The sequence below is a fragment of the Apodemus sylvaticus genome, chromosome 22 (genome assembly GCF_947179515.1).
Source record: "Apodemus sylvaticus chromosome 22, mApoSyl1.1, whole genome shotgun sequence".
NCBI lineage: Eukaryota > Metazoa > Chordata > Mammalia > Rodentia > Muridae > Apodemus > Apodemus sylvaticus.
In genome coordinates, this window is record NC_067493.1 from 44086062 (window position 1) to 44099865 (window position 13804).

Below are 13804 nucleotides of genomic sequence, written 5' to 3' on the forward strand. Positions count from 1 at the left end.
TCCAAAAAAGGAAAGTTAAATTAAAAAACAAAATCAAACTCTCCAACGCGTCTAGGGAAAGCAGAAGAGGAGGAAGAAGGCGGCGGCTGCAGGGCTGGGTTCCCTTTCTAGGCTGCTGTTAAGATCTAAGGCAGAGAGGGCCCACTATGGGGCGTGTCCATGAGCTTTACAGCTAGTGGGCTCAGAGGTCCTGATTGGGTGTCCAAGAGTGGGCCACGGGCTCAGTGAGCAACCTAGGTACGCGTCCAGGAAAATTCCCTATGGCTGTTCATTTTAGATATCAGGGGGCTCGGGCTACAGGGAAGCACAGCTCGACTCGCGTGCTACGAGCTCGCGTGGGCCTCTCCAGGATCTCATATCCCTTTCACTGAACCAGCTCGTCCCTGGCTGTGGTCCGCAGAGCCTTTCCCCAAGGGCTAATCTCCCAGGCAGGGCCCAGCGAGTCGCTGAGCATCTGCGTGCGACTCTGAGGGCTCCGTGGGTGGCCCTCCCGGGGCGTCGTCTCAGCATCCCCTGGACACTCCTGAGTTATAATTTAATAGCTGAAACGCGATTCCCGTGAAGTCTCTGGGGTTCGTAAAGGAGGAGGGGGCGGGGAGCCATTTGCTCCGCCTTCTTCGGGCGAAAAACGCAGCTCGGGGTGCGCGCACGGCGGAGGGGTGCGCAGGCCTGGAAGGCGTGCATGCGGGCCCTTTAAGGCAGCGGGGGCGGGCTTCCGCGAGGCCCCGCCCCTCGCCCCGCCCCTCGCCGCCAGGAGCGGAGCCGCGGGCAGCGCAGGCCGGGCCGCATCCCCGTCCCCGCGCCAGCCGCCCGCGCCCGCCATGCGCGCCCCGCAGCGGCCCGCGCGCCCGGGCCCCGCGTCGTAGCGCGGCGGGCGGAGACCGCAGGCTCCCAGCCCGGACCCGCCGCGTTCTCGAGCCCGATCGGCGCCGTAGCCCGGCGCCAGCGCCCGGTGCCGCCGCCGGCGAGGTGAGTCCGGCCGAGTGCGCGGAGAGCGGCAGGGAGCGGGTGGCTTCCGGGCCCGGGCGGCGCACGCGGCGGAGTTGGCGCCCCCGAGGGGACGGGCGGCGCGGCGGGGAGCGCGCGGGGGCGCGGGAACTTCGGGAACTCTCGGGACCTTGCAGGGCGGTGCAGGCCGCGACCCTGGCACCCGGGATCCTGCAGGATGGAGCAGGCCAAGACTTAGGGACCTGCGGGGTGGAGCAGGCCGAGAATCGGGGACCTTGTGGGATGGAACAGGCCGAGAACCGAGGACCCTCTAGGCGGTACAGGCCAGGAACCGGGTATCTCCTGGGAGGCGCAGCCTGAGGACCTGGGGAACCCTGTAGGGTGGCACAGCCTGAGGACTAGAAAACCCTGCAGGAAGATGCAGGCCGGCACCAGGGACCCTCTGGGATGAAGCAGCCCGGGACCTGGGGACTCTTTAGGGTGGTACAAGCCAGGACCCGGGGACCTTTTGAGATGGCACCAGCTAAGACCTGGGAACCCTGCAGGGAGGTGCAGACCTGGACTTGGAGACTCTCCCGGGGGTGGTTCAGGTCAGGACCCAGGAGCCCTGCGGGCGGTTTAGGCCAGGACCCGGATACCTTGCGGTATGTTTTGAAGGCCAAGCCCCGGGGATCCTGCAGCAGGGTGGCGCAGCCTGAGGACTGAATGACTGATGTACTGTTTTGGAGAGGGACAGGACCCGTGGACCTTGTGTTGTGGCGCAGCCTGAGGGCCGGGATTCTCGGGGGTGGGTGGCGCAGCACTAGGACTTGGGACCCCCTCCAGGCTGCTTCCCCCGAAGACTCTGGGGTGGCACAGGCCAGGATCTGAGACCCTTGGGGGTGGCGCATTCTGGGGACCCATGAACCCCGTGGGCGGCCGCGCCTCCCCTTCGGTGACGCGGCGCCGCCTCCTCTTCCCTCCCCCTGGCCGTTCGGATACTTCGGATGCCACTAGTTTGGGAAGTTGCAGATCCGAGCCTAGCGGGGCAGCCGGGAGCCCCAGCACCCCCAGACGCGCGTGGGAAGTGGCCTCCCCTCCCGACCTTGAGGGAGGAGAGCAGGGCGGGCGTCCAGACAGGCGGTCCCTCGGGCCTCCAGAGCTGGGGGCGCCCAGCAGCGGCGGCTGAATAATCTTTACATTGTAGCTTTATTCGCACAGCTAGGTCCACCCGCTGGCGTGCGCGCGCCCTCCCCGAGAGTCTGGTGCAGGCAGCGGGGGCGGATCCGTTCGTTCTCAGCCTCCTCCCTTCCTCTCCTTCTCCTCCCCCCCTGTTGGTGAGAACTGGTTTTATTACGGTTACGGCTTTTTTTCCTCCCTCTTTGCAGATTTGGTGGAGGGATGTGTGAGAGGGGAGGTAGGAGTAGGAGGCAGAGGATCCCTGGGGGGACTCTGTGGGCAGTGTGTTAGGGTGGCCTTGGCTTTGCCCTTTTGAATCCAGCTCTGGTCCCTGCGGCTGCTTTGATGAAAGGGGCTCTGAGGCCAGGCGCGTGTAGGGGGTGCATCTCAGGCCGCTGCTGGGGACTTCGTGGGTGGCCTCTTTTTCTTTTTAATTGTAGAGGAGGGGGCAGAATAGTCAGAGGGAGGCGAGGTGGCTAGAGGCCTAAGCGTTCTGGTTGGTTCTGCAGCTCAGTTCCTGGGTTCGAATCTTGGGTGGCTGACTGATGGGGAGTTGGGGGTGGGGTGGGCAGATGACTTCACCTGGCTGTGCTTTTGGGCTTCTCTTATGCAGAGTCAGGGTAGAAACAGTTCCTAGGTCTGGGGCGCTTCTGTGAAACGAGTCTGTGCAGAGGGTCTTTGGATAGGTTACTATGACTACTGTTATTTCCGGATTCTCATCCTTGCTCTGTCGTCGTCGTCGGATTGGGGAAACCCACGAAGAGTGTCTGCCCCACCTTTGGGAGCTGGGAGGGTCTGATGGAGGAGGCCCTCAGGCTGGAGAAGGGCCAGGCCTCAGCCCATTGAGCACTAGCAAACACGGAGTTGGCAGCCAGCTGAGCTGCAGTTGAGTGGTGGAGGGGGTGGTGAGGGCATTTCGGGTACTGCCTAGCTTCCCTGCACTCCCGAGTCCCTGTTTGGAAATTTACCGCTGTTTCTTTAGGGTGCCAGGGGAGCCTGCGGTGTTCGAGTCCAGACGTGGGGGGTGGGAGTGAGTGGCCAGACCTAGCCTCTTCCCACGGAGCTATTTACGCTTGCCAGGGAATCAATAGTATTGATAAACCCATGTCTGTGGTAATGTGGCTGTCAGGCCCGGGTGAGGGATGGAGACCCCTCCTGGGGCTGTGCCCCTCCCCCCTTGGTGAGGGCTCATGACTTAATCCCTTTTCACCCAGTGAATACTCAGTCTACCTCCCAAAGGTTTCCTAGCTCTGCAAACAGAAACTGAGCTGTGATACATCTGGATCTGGAATTGTTAGGGGGGGGGGGCAGCAGGTGTTTGCCACTCTACAGCCTCCTCTCCGTGGGGACCCTGGATTCCTGGCTGGAAAGGAACTCGTTCGTTGTTTCTGGCTGGGTCCCACCCAAAACTGGTGGTGGGGAACCCTGTGTTAACCTCTGAGATGGGGGTGGCACCTCCTCGCCACCCAGTTAAAAGGGGAGATGGATCCAGCCCAAGCTTTCCATATGCTTATGGCCAGGGGCTGGCTGTGTGTGTGTGTGTGTGTGTGTGTATGTGTGTGTGTTTCTCCTCTGTCTGCTTTTTTTTTTCTTTTTCTTTTTTTCAATGCTGTTTCCTGTATGGCTCCAGTACCATATAGCAGCCTTCCCAGGTGATACCTGGGGACAGTTTCCTGCAAAGGCGGCAGCTTTCGGGAGCTGGTGATTTCTGCTTAAGGTGCCCAGGGGATGGATGTGGTGTGTGTGTGTGGTGTGTGTGGTGTGTGTGGAGTCAGCTGTCTGGGGAAGGCTGGGCTACACAAAGCCAAGTGGAGTGGGTAGCTTGGAAGCCCCACCTCCCTGGGAGGAAGAGGAGCGTGGGAGGAAGGGTCAGGTGAGCCTCCTGAGGGGAGGGAGATGGATGGGAAATCGACGTCATGGTATACCAGGTGAATCCTGTTCTCGGGAGTTAGGGGGATCTGCGCTCCAGTCGCAAAAATGGTGACATCCAGAAAAAAACACTATTTCTGAATGTGCCACCACTCAGAAAGCACTTACTGTGTGCATGCTGGCCTCAGAAAACACTTAATTGTGTGTGCCAACGTTCAGATTGTGCCTTTGTGTGGGCACTAGGCATGGATCTACTGGTACGTTCTGAGGTGGGCTATGGGGACGTGACCGTCCTGTTTTACAGGTGGTGTCCCAGAGGCCCTGAGAGGGTTTGGTGACTGGCCTTGGACGCTGGGGCTAACACCTGGCTTGTTCGTGGCTCACACAGCAGACTGCCTTGGCTGCAGGAAAGGGAGCAGGAACTGACCTTTTTCATGGGGTTGGCACCTGCCCATCTTTGCAGGGCTGTGGGGGAGGGCAGCTCAGAGACTGGGAACTCGTTCTCCCAGGGTTTGGAGAGGGGGCGGTGCCAGCGGCAGACTGGCATTTCTTTGAAGTCTCATTTTATCTCAAAACATTCATGCAAATTTTTGGCATCTGCCTTGGCGACCGAGCTGTGTTTATTTTGAAATGAAAACAGGGGGTTGAATTATTTAGCATGGTGTCTAACAGGGCATAAAGCTGCAAGCGGGAGAACCCTGAAACCCGGAGTGCTCTGCCCGGGTCTCCCTGGGGAATCTGGCTGGGGACACCTAACCTGTGGTTGGAGAGGTCCTTGTTCAGCCTTTGCTTCTGAGAGCAACACAGGTCAGAGGGTGCAGTTGCCCAAGGTCACAGGGGGACTGTAGGCCAGTGGTGGCAGTGAGGGAAGACATTCCTTCTAGTGACACCTCTGTGTTAGAGCAGAGTGCAGGCACCCATAATGCTTTGCTCATGGGCCCCTGGCTGGTCATGACTTTCTGGGTAGATAATCTATAGAATCATGGAAGCGTGGCACAGGACAGGTTGCTTGATCCACTGTGTCTGAGCTGGCGGTTGATTTAGCATAGCATTCTAAAGCTTCCCAACTGTCTTTTGCTTCACAAGCAGTGCGCCCAGGCTGGTACCTCTAAATAGGACTTGTGGGTCTCACCTGCTAAGTCGGAACCCTGCCCCCCACCACTGGGATCTCACCTCTGGGGGCTTGGTCCTCAGAACCACAGCACCAAGTCGATTGGTTCTGGGGAGAACCGCTCTCTAAGTCTCAGTTTGCTCCTCTGTGAGATGGGGTCAACCTGCTGCCACCGCTGCTTGGGTACTTAACATCATATGGGTCACACAAGTCCCCGCGTGGCTTCGGATCTGCTGTCACCACAAGTAGCTTCTCCATTGGAGAGCAAAGACTTGACAGAAGAGTTTGTCATGGGAACTTATGTCCTTGCATTTGCTGTGCAGTTAGATAGGATACATTACTCTTGTCTTTTTTCCCTGTTTAAATTTTTTTTTTTGCAGTATTGGGGTTCAGCTATGGCCTTGGGTGCCCCTGAGCTCTGTACCCTTAGTCTGGAATCCTCCCTCCTCAAGGCTGCTGCCATGTAGGCTCCCAGGTGGTTAGCCTAGTCTCTTCCGTGACCCCAGGTTGGGGCTTGTTGCCCTCTGGAGGCTGAGGGCTCCTCCCCTCTCCCTGGTTGGTGACTCACATCTCAGCTGCTTCTCTCTGCTCTGGGAGCTGAGATGTTTCCCCTCCCACCTGTAATCAACCTGCATGGGGATCAATAATAGCTTGGAGGATGGGAATACCGGTGCCTTCTGGTGTGTTGGGGGGTTTCCCCTCCCTCTGTAACCCTGGCAGTTGGGTTGCCTTAGGGGCGTTTTGGAAAGACCGTACTGGTACCGTGACTTCCTGTGTTCCTCTCTCCCACTGTGTCCAGAGCGCCAAGCTCCTGAGTAGGTGGCTTTATTTAATTTTATTTCACGGAAACAGCTTTAGTGGCTGCCTTGGGTGCCCTGTGCACAGTGGCTTTGGCTGTAGGAGCAAAGTTGGCCCGAGCTTCATATTCCTCCCAATCTGTGGGCTTTTCATACTCCATGCTCCCCTGAAGGTCTACCTGTCCTGGGAATGGCTCCAGATACCCATGGTTCCCAGGCCCTCTGCCCTGTGGCTTTGGTACCCACCTCATGACCTCATTTCTCTACCAACCTCTAACGTTGTTTGTGCAGCCACTGGGATGTTAGTAGTAGAAGGCATGATCTAAAGCATCTTCTGCTTGGAGCCTTCGCAGAGTAAGGTTGGTGGTACCTAGGACTGGAACCATTGTAACTAGCGCTCTTGGTTTGTCGTCCTCCGGATTGGATCCAGGGCCTTGTGCATGCTGGGTAAGTTCTCTCTCAACTGAGCTATATGCTAAATCTTCTTTTTTATTTATGAAACAGGCTCTCACAGAGTTGCCCAGGCTGGTCTGAATTTGGAGTTCTTTCTGCCTCAGCCTCCCCCAGAGGAGCTGAAAAGAACCCTCCGGAGCTTAGTCATTCATTATCATAGAAGGGAGAAGCCCGAGGGGTCGACGGGCAGGCCCTCAGGCCCATGGGCCATGTGGCTGGAGAGTCTGACAGACACTCTGGCAGGTGGTGATGTCTGTGCAGACTTGGACCATAGCTGTGAGTCTGGCAGCCCTGCAAGGCTGAAGTCCCAGCACCTCCTTGTTTCCCCTTTTCCCGGGCTTAGCAGGCAGCTGGTGTGAGCCATGCATTGGTGGCTTTGTCTTTATGCACTGGGTGGCACATGTTGACGGAGTAGCTGCTGATTCAGCTAGGTCCCTGGTGTGTTTGCATTTCCCTGGTCCCCTGGGGAGGACCTGCCTCCTCCTATAAGTGAGACTTCTTTCTTCGCTATGAATTAATATACTGTGGACACCTTTTTATGGTTTTCTTTTTGGGGGGGGGGCAGGGCAGAGTCCTTCTTAGTGTTTTATTGCTGTGTGGAGACACCATGTCCAGGATACTTCTCACTTCTCATGAAAAAAAAGTGTTTGATTTGGGGTTTACTTACGGTTTCTGAAGGTTAGTTCCAGATAGTTCCAGATCATCACAGTAGGAAACACTGAAACAGTAGCTGAGAACTTTACATCCTGATCCTATAGGTGTGTGTGTGTGTGTTCGTGTGTGTGTGTGTGTGTGTGTGTGTGTGTGTGTGTGAGTGAGAGAGAGAGAGAGAGAGAGAGAGAGAGAGAGAGAGAGAGAGAAGCCCAGGGGCCCACCATGGGCTTTTGAAATCTCAAAGCTCAGTGCCAGTGACATACTTTTTCCAACAAGGCCATACTTCAGTTCTTCCCAGACAGTTCCACTAACGGGGAAGCAGGCATTTAACCCTATGAGCTTACGGGTGTTGTTCTCATGGAAACTGCCACAGGATCTCACTCAGACTGTAGCCCAGGCTGTCCTGGAACTCTGGGCGATCCTGTCTCAGTCTTGTGAGTGCTGGGATATCACTGTAGCTGGCCACCTGTTCACACAGAGCTGTTGTTCACTTAAAAGGCACACAGCAGCAAGGAGTGCTTTCTGAAGTGCAGAAGGCTCCGGGCTTCATAGAAAGGCACTTTCATTTAAACACACACACACACACACACACACACACACACACACACACATGACGCTGGCTTGTATAGGAAGAGGAAGACATGGGGAGTGTGGGGGTGGGTACCGCTTTGCAGCTCCCTTGGCTTCCAGTCCCAAGGCAGTCAGGCTGGGTGTGCGCAGCCACTCTGAGTCCCTCTTCCCCTGTGTCCCTGGTGTCCCATCGTATATGTGATTGTATTGCACACTGATTGCCGTGTCCTGGTCCATACTGGTCTGTGTTCTGGTGCACAAGTGACTTACTCCAGGGTTCTAAAGGCTCCATCCACGGCTTGCTGTGGGAGCCTGGGCTGGTGTGCTTCTCCCCTGACTCCCCAGTGCTCCCCCTGCTTCTCACTATGTAGCTGTGGCTGATCTGGAATTCAGAGGTCTGCTTCTTTAGAACTGGGATTAAGAGCGTCCTCAGTTATGACCGGCCCGCATTTTAAAAGCAAAAACGAAACAGAACAATGATTCTATGAAATACAGCCTTCAGGGTCCATAAATGTTTGTTGAATCTGGTTCTGAAAGTCTCATCTACACAGGTGGAGGGGCAGAGCATGTTGGGGGGAGGTCCCTAAGATGATATTCCCACTTTGACCTTTTGTAGCCATTGTAGGTTTTTGTACCTGATGGCATAGGTCCTGGACAGGGCTCTGGAGGTCATGCTGAGTGATCTCAAGGCCCCTGCTTCTGGCTTGAGCCAGTGACTGTACCCGACTGTTGTATTCAGTGGGAAGACAAGGTGGCTGACTTTGGGCACGATCCATTTGCTCTGTGTTGAGCGCCGAGTGGGTTTCTGCATTTTCCTTGATGGCTGCTGTTTTTTGGAATTCGCACCAGTTTTCTGTCCTGTTTTCCCTTTGCTTTGGTAGCTTAGGAGCTCTGCAAGTCTGCATGGGTCTGTGGGCTTTTTTTTTTTTTTTTTTTTGTTACCCATGTCACCCTGGGTCCAGATTCCTTTGTCTTGGCTCCTAGCATTGATTTTATCTTAATGTGGGGGATTCTTGAGAAGTGCCTCAGTGCTGAGGTCCAGGGGGAAGGTGCTGTGTGGGGTGTCTTGTGTCCCCTGTGTATGGTGGTAGGGAGGATGCTCTTCCCTCCGATGTTCCCTGGGGGGAAACTGAGGCTGACTGGGGCGTGGTTTAGCAAGATCAACTTTGAGTGAGCACCTGTGGGTACCTGTCTGCCTTGGGCGATTGACAGAATGACTTGGGGGTTTCTGGAGCCCAAAGAAGAATGTGCCCTGGGGCAGTGGGATGTCACCTCTTGGTGGCCAGGGACCCTGGAGCCCTGCCCAGTGTGCTTTAAGATGTCTCTGCTTCTTCTGATGCACTTAGGTAGCACTGGATTGGGAAGAGAGATGGGTGAGTGCCCCAGGCGGTGGCTGGAGCTGGGATTAGGGCTGTGCTGGTGTGAGCTGGGTGGGGTGGGGGTAGGGACGCAGCATCCCAGTGGTTTGGGATCAATGTTTTCTGGCCTAGATGGGTTCCATAGTCAATCTCTCTTGGGAAAGTAGCCCTGGGGTCAATCTTTTGGCCCGAGTGGCCTCTTGGGTTAATTGCTCCTTGGAAGGTGGCCCTGGGGTCAGTGTCTACTGTGCAGGTGGCCGGAGGATCAGTCTGTGTCCCCTTTCGCCTTACCCCTCAGGCCAGTTGTCCTGTTGTCCTGGGGCTGGTGGCTGGGCCCACCTTCTGTCTTTGGGTGCATTTGGTTTTCTGTAAGTTGTGTGTGTTTTGGACCCTGGAGGAAATCTATCCAAGCCTAGGTCTGGATAGGCCTGTGTGGCTGGTGGGGACTTAGAGCAGACCTTGTAGGGATTGAAGAGGCAAAAGGAGCAGGGGGGTTCACCCTGCAGACTTGACCCAGCTGCTGCAGGCCCAGGCTCCTGCATGAACCAGGGGCATTCGACCCCACTCTCCAACCCCCGTCCTCACAGCTGTCCTCAGGGAGCACGGCTTCCTAGATCCAAGCTGGCTGAAAGAGAGCCAGGAACTTTAGCCTGCGGCTCAGGTGGGCACTGGCTTGCACTAGCTTCTCTCAGAGCCTTTAGCCCTGAAGCCTGCTGTCACCTAGCTCACAGCCCCTCCCCTTGAGGCATGTAGAGGAGCATGAGGTGACCCCACGGGTGCTCCCCACATCCTGAGTATTTGTCTTGCTTATGTCCTTGGGAGCTTATTCTTCTGCTGCTTACCCTTGTGGGTGGAACCTGCCTCCCGGTACTGGAGGGTGATGTAGGGCCGGGGTTTGCCCTGTGGTTTTGTGTTTAGAGGACCTCTATTGAAGGCTTTAAGTCTTAAGTCTCAGAGGCTAGGCCTAGAGATGTCTCTCATGCCCATCTGTCTTCATGCTGGCCTCTGCAGGGCTATAGAGGCACTCTGAGAGAATCACTGTGTGGCCTGGTATCTCCATGGCTGTAGCAACCTGCCTGGCACTCATCGGCCTAATGGTGCCAGACAGCCTGCTGTGGGAGAGCTAAGTTGGCTTCCGGTGTTAGCCTTGGGGACCCTGAGGTCCTAGGAGTTTGTCCTGGGCCAGCTGAGTCCCATAAGCATCGTGGCTCCTAGGTAGTCCCTATTGAACCTTGGGAGACTGAGGTTGTGTCTTCAACTTACCTGGTCCACCTTTGCTGTCTCCGCTTGTTTTCTATGCCTGGACCAGGCCCTGGCATGGGTTGGTCAGCATCTTCTTCCTACTGAAGTTCTCCTTCAGAGGATCCTAGGATGTGACCGTCAGTGGTAAGAAGTTACAATGGTTGTCGGTATTTAGGCTGAAGTCACGCTGCAGCGGGGTGTCCCTGAATATAATGGTGTCCTCTTAAGAGGGGCTGACATGATGGACAAAAGAGATGGGGCAGAGGCAGAGGCAGGACTTTGGCAGACCGCAAGCCCCTGGGGACGTGGAAGGCTAAGGACCAGTTTTCATGGGATTCCCAGAAGGACCAGTGCTGCCTTGACCTTGGACTTCCGGCTCCAGAAGCATCAAGAATTGTGAGCCCTTGGGGACCACTCCTTGCCACAGTCACTCTGGGAAGTGGATTGTTTCTCAGCATTGGCCCTAACCATCCACACCATAGGATACCTTTAAAATCCCAGTCATGCTGGGTGCAGTGGTGCATGCTGGGAATCTGTACTGGCAAGCTGAGGCAGAAGGATCAGAAATTCAAGGTCAGTCTGGGCAGGATGGTGACATCCTGCTTACATGGACACACACATGGACATACATACAAACACACACACAGGCACGGACATACACACATACACACACACACACACACACACACTCACACACACATGAACACCCATGGCCCGTGATATGGCTCAGGTAAAGGTGCTTGTCTTAAGCCTGGTGACCTGAGTTTGGATTTCCTGGAACCCATGGACATGTGAAAGGAGAGAACTCACTCCACAGAACCGCCCTTAGGTTTAAACATGTATGCTGTGCCCACGCCCTCCCATATATGAACACACACACACACACACACACACAAAGACCAAAAAGCAAACTACTTCAAGGGCCTGGGAGATGGCTTGTCAGTAGTGTTTGCTGTGTGAGCAGGAGGAGCTGAGTTTGGCCCTTAAGACCTGTGTAAAAAGCTGGCGTGGACACGTGAGTCTCCAGTGGTTCTCAACCTGTGAGTCATGACCCCTTTGGGGGTCCGAATGCTCCTTTTACAGAGTGTGCGAGTGCGTGCGTGCGTACGTGCTAACCTAAGACCAATGGAAAACACAGATCTTATGACTTGTAACAACAAAATTACTGTTATGCCGGGCAGTGGTGGTGCATGCCTTTAATCCCAGCACTTGGGTGGCAGAGGCAGGCGGATTTCTGAGTTCGAGGCCAGCCTGGTTTACAAAGTGAGTTCCAGGACAGCCAAGGCTACACAGAGAAACCCTGTCTCGAAAAAACAAAACAAACAAATAAAAATTACTGTTATGTAGCAATGAAATAATTTTATGGCAGTGGTGGTAGGTAGGGTTGGAGGTTGGGGTGTCATTACAACATGAGGTATTAAAAGGATGCAGCATAAGAAAGGTTGAGAACCACTGTTCTAATGCCAATGTTTGGGAGGCAGAGACAGACCCCTGGGACTCACTGGTCAACCAGTCGAACCTCATTGGAAGGGCCCATACCGTAGTGTGAGACCCTGTCTCAAAAACAACAACAACAACAAACAAACAAAAAACAACCCCAAAAAAACAAAAAATCAGGGTTAGGCAGGATCTGATCAGTACTTGAGATGTCCTCTGACCTCCACACACATGTGGACACACCCATCCACACTCAGAACCCAGTCAGATTGAGCAGCAGAGCTAGGCCTGCCTGGCAGCTGCTCAGGCCCCGCCCCCTGCTTCCTCTCCTCCTTTTGTGTTCGTCCACCCCAGGGCCTTTGCACGCTCTCTGCCTGAGGGGCTTCCCACTGGGGCACCTCCAGCTCTGCTTCCTTCCACATTGCTTGTCCCTGAGGGCTCTTTCCTGGTTTGTCAGTACCTAACACCTTCCCCTGGCTGAGTGAGGGTGGAATGTACCAGGTCTTTGTCTGTGCTGTCATCTAACGTATGAGGCTGTCTCGCTGCAGTCTGTCACCCCAGCTACACTCCCAGGTTCTTGAATGGCGAGGATCCACGGTGGGTACAGGGCCCCTGCTTCCAGGGATCTGAGTCTCCCATCCGCCCGTCTTCATGTCTGATACCTTTGTCTGGATTGCAGTGCTCGGGGCCAGGAGCACTGTTTCTCAGAGGCCGTGACTGCTCTGGGCTGGTGTGGAGCAGGCCTAGGTACCGACGAGCCTCAGCATCTGGATCTGTCATGCAGGCAGCTGCCTTTAACAGTGTGACATGTACTCGGGTGGACGTTGTCCTTGCATCCACTGGTCTGCCCCTGCCCAGGCCGTGGGAACGGGTGTGCACGCTAGTGTGACAGCTGTGGGTGCCCTGTGCCAGAGATCCCCTCTGCCCTAGTGGCAGAGCTGGTTGGGGATATTCGAACCCTGCTGTGACTGTCCTGGACTGGCCCTTCTCAGCCTTGGTCTCCAGAGTGCCTAGTTCCCTGTTTTTCAGATAGGGAAACTGAGGCACATAGTAGTGTTACTGTTATGCCCCATTCTGGGTGGCAGGTGGCCTGGGCAGGAACTTGTCTGTCCTTGAGGTCCTTACCCTTGGCTGGCTGGAAACAGTCCCCGTCCTCTTACGCCTCTGGTCACGACAGCTTGTTCCTTCAGGGCCACCCTCCAAGGCTCCGTCCACAGCTTTGGCTGGCTCTGCAGAGTGGGAGGTTGACCCTGCTATCTTGGCGTCTCCTTGCCAGTTATAAATAGCAGCTGTAGCATGGACAGGAAGCTGCATTTCCCCACTGTACCCCCCCCCCACACACACACACACTGTGTCCCTGGCACCTGGGTGCCGCTATTGTCCTTGTCACAGCTTCGAGGGAACACCAAGGCAGGGACTGTACTGTAGGCTTGCGGTGTGACCTTCAGGTTTGTGCCGCCCTCTCTGTGCCTTGAGTCCCTTGTCTGGGCATCTGGGTGCTGGAAGAGTACTTCTGGGGGTTTGGGAAACATTGGGGTGTGTTTGGCTGGGAGACGGGCTGGCATGGGTCGGGCCATTGTTGATTGGGGGCAGGGGAAGCTGATAAGTTGCTGCTTTGACAGGGTCTTGGGCCGTTGCTTCTTCTGTTTTCTGACTAGAAGGTGACAGAAATGGCTTTGAAGCAGGAGTGATTCACAGGGCCCTGGGTCAGCCTGACCGGTTTTTGTCATTCTGTCATTCTGTCCCTTTGATACTGCCATAGGGGTCCTGGTTCCCTGGTGCTCCAAGGGTTGGGTCTTTGGGTGGCTGTGAGACTCTACCTCCCCTGGCTAACAGCCTCTCCAGTCCTCATTCCTGTCTGCCTCTTGTTCTGGAAGCCCCACGCATCCCACTGCTCAGCTGTATCCTGCAGAGTTCTGTGACCTGGCCTGGTGACACCTGGAGACTTCAGGAAAGACACAGGCTCTGCTGGTGCTCATTTTTACTCTTGGCCTCAGCTGTGCAGGTGGTGGTGGTGGTAGTGAGGAGGAGGAGGAGGAGGAGGAGGAGGAGGAGGAGGAGGAGGAGGAGGAGGAGGAGGAAGAGCTCTCTCTCCATAGGGAGGAACTTCCCGTGCCCCTGGTCAGTCTCACTACTGGACAAAAAACAAAACCCCAATCTCCAAGAGTTAGTTACTCAAGAATACAGATTGCTTGTTACTTTGTCAA

At 55.5% G+C, this 13804-nt stretch overlaps 1 protein-coding gene across 22 annotated transcripts in view; it reads left to right on the top strand.

Moving 5' to 3' along the window:
* Window positions 1-748: 748 nt before the first annotated feature.
* Window positions 749-13804, top strand: part of Ncor2 (nuclear receptor corepressor 2) — a 162324-nt gene continuing 149268 nt past the window's right edge. For all 22 annotated transcript variants that reach the window (XM_052167904.1, XM_052167921.1, XM_052167923.1 and 19 more), the window contains exon 1: window positions 749-969. The gene's annotated coding sequence lies outside the window, so the exon portion shown is untranslated. The remainder of the gene's footprint in view (window positions 970-13804) is intronic.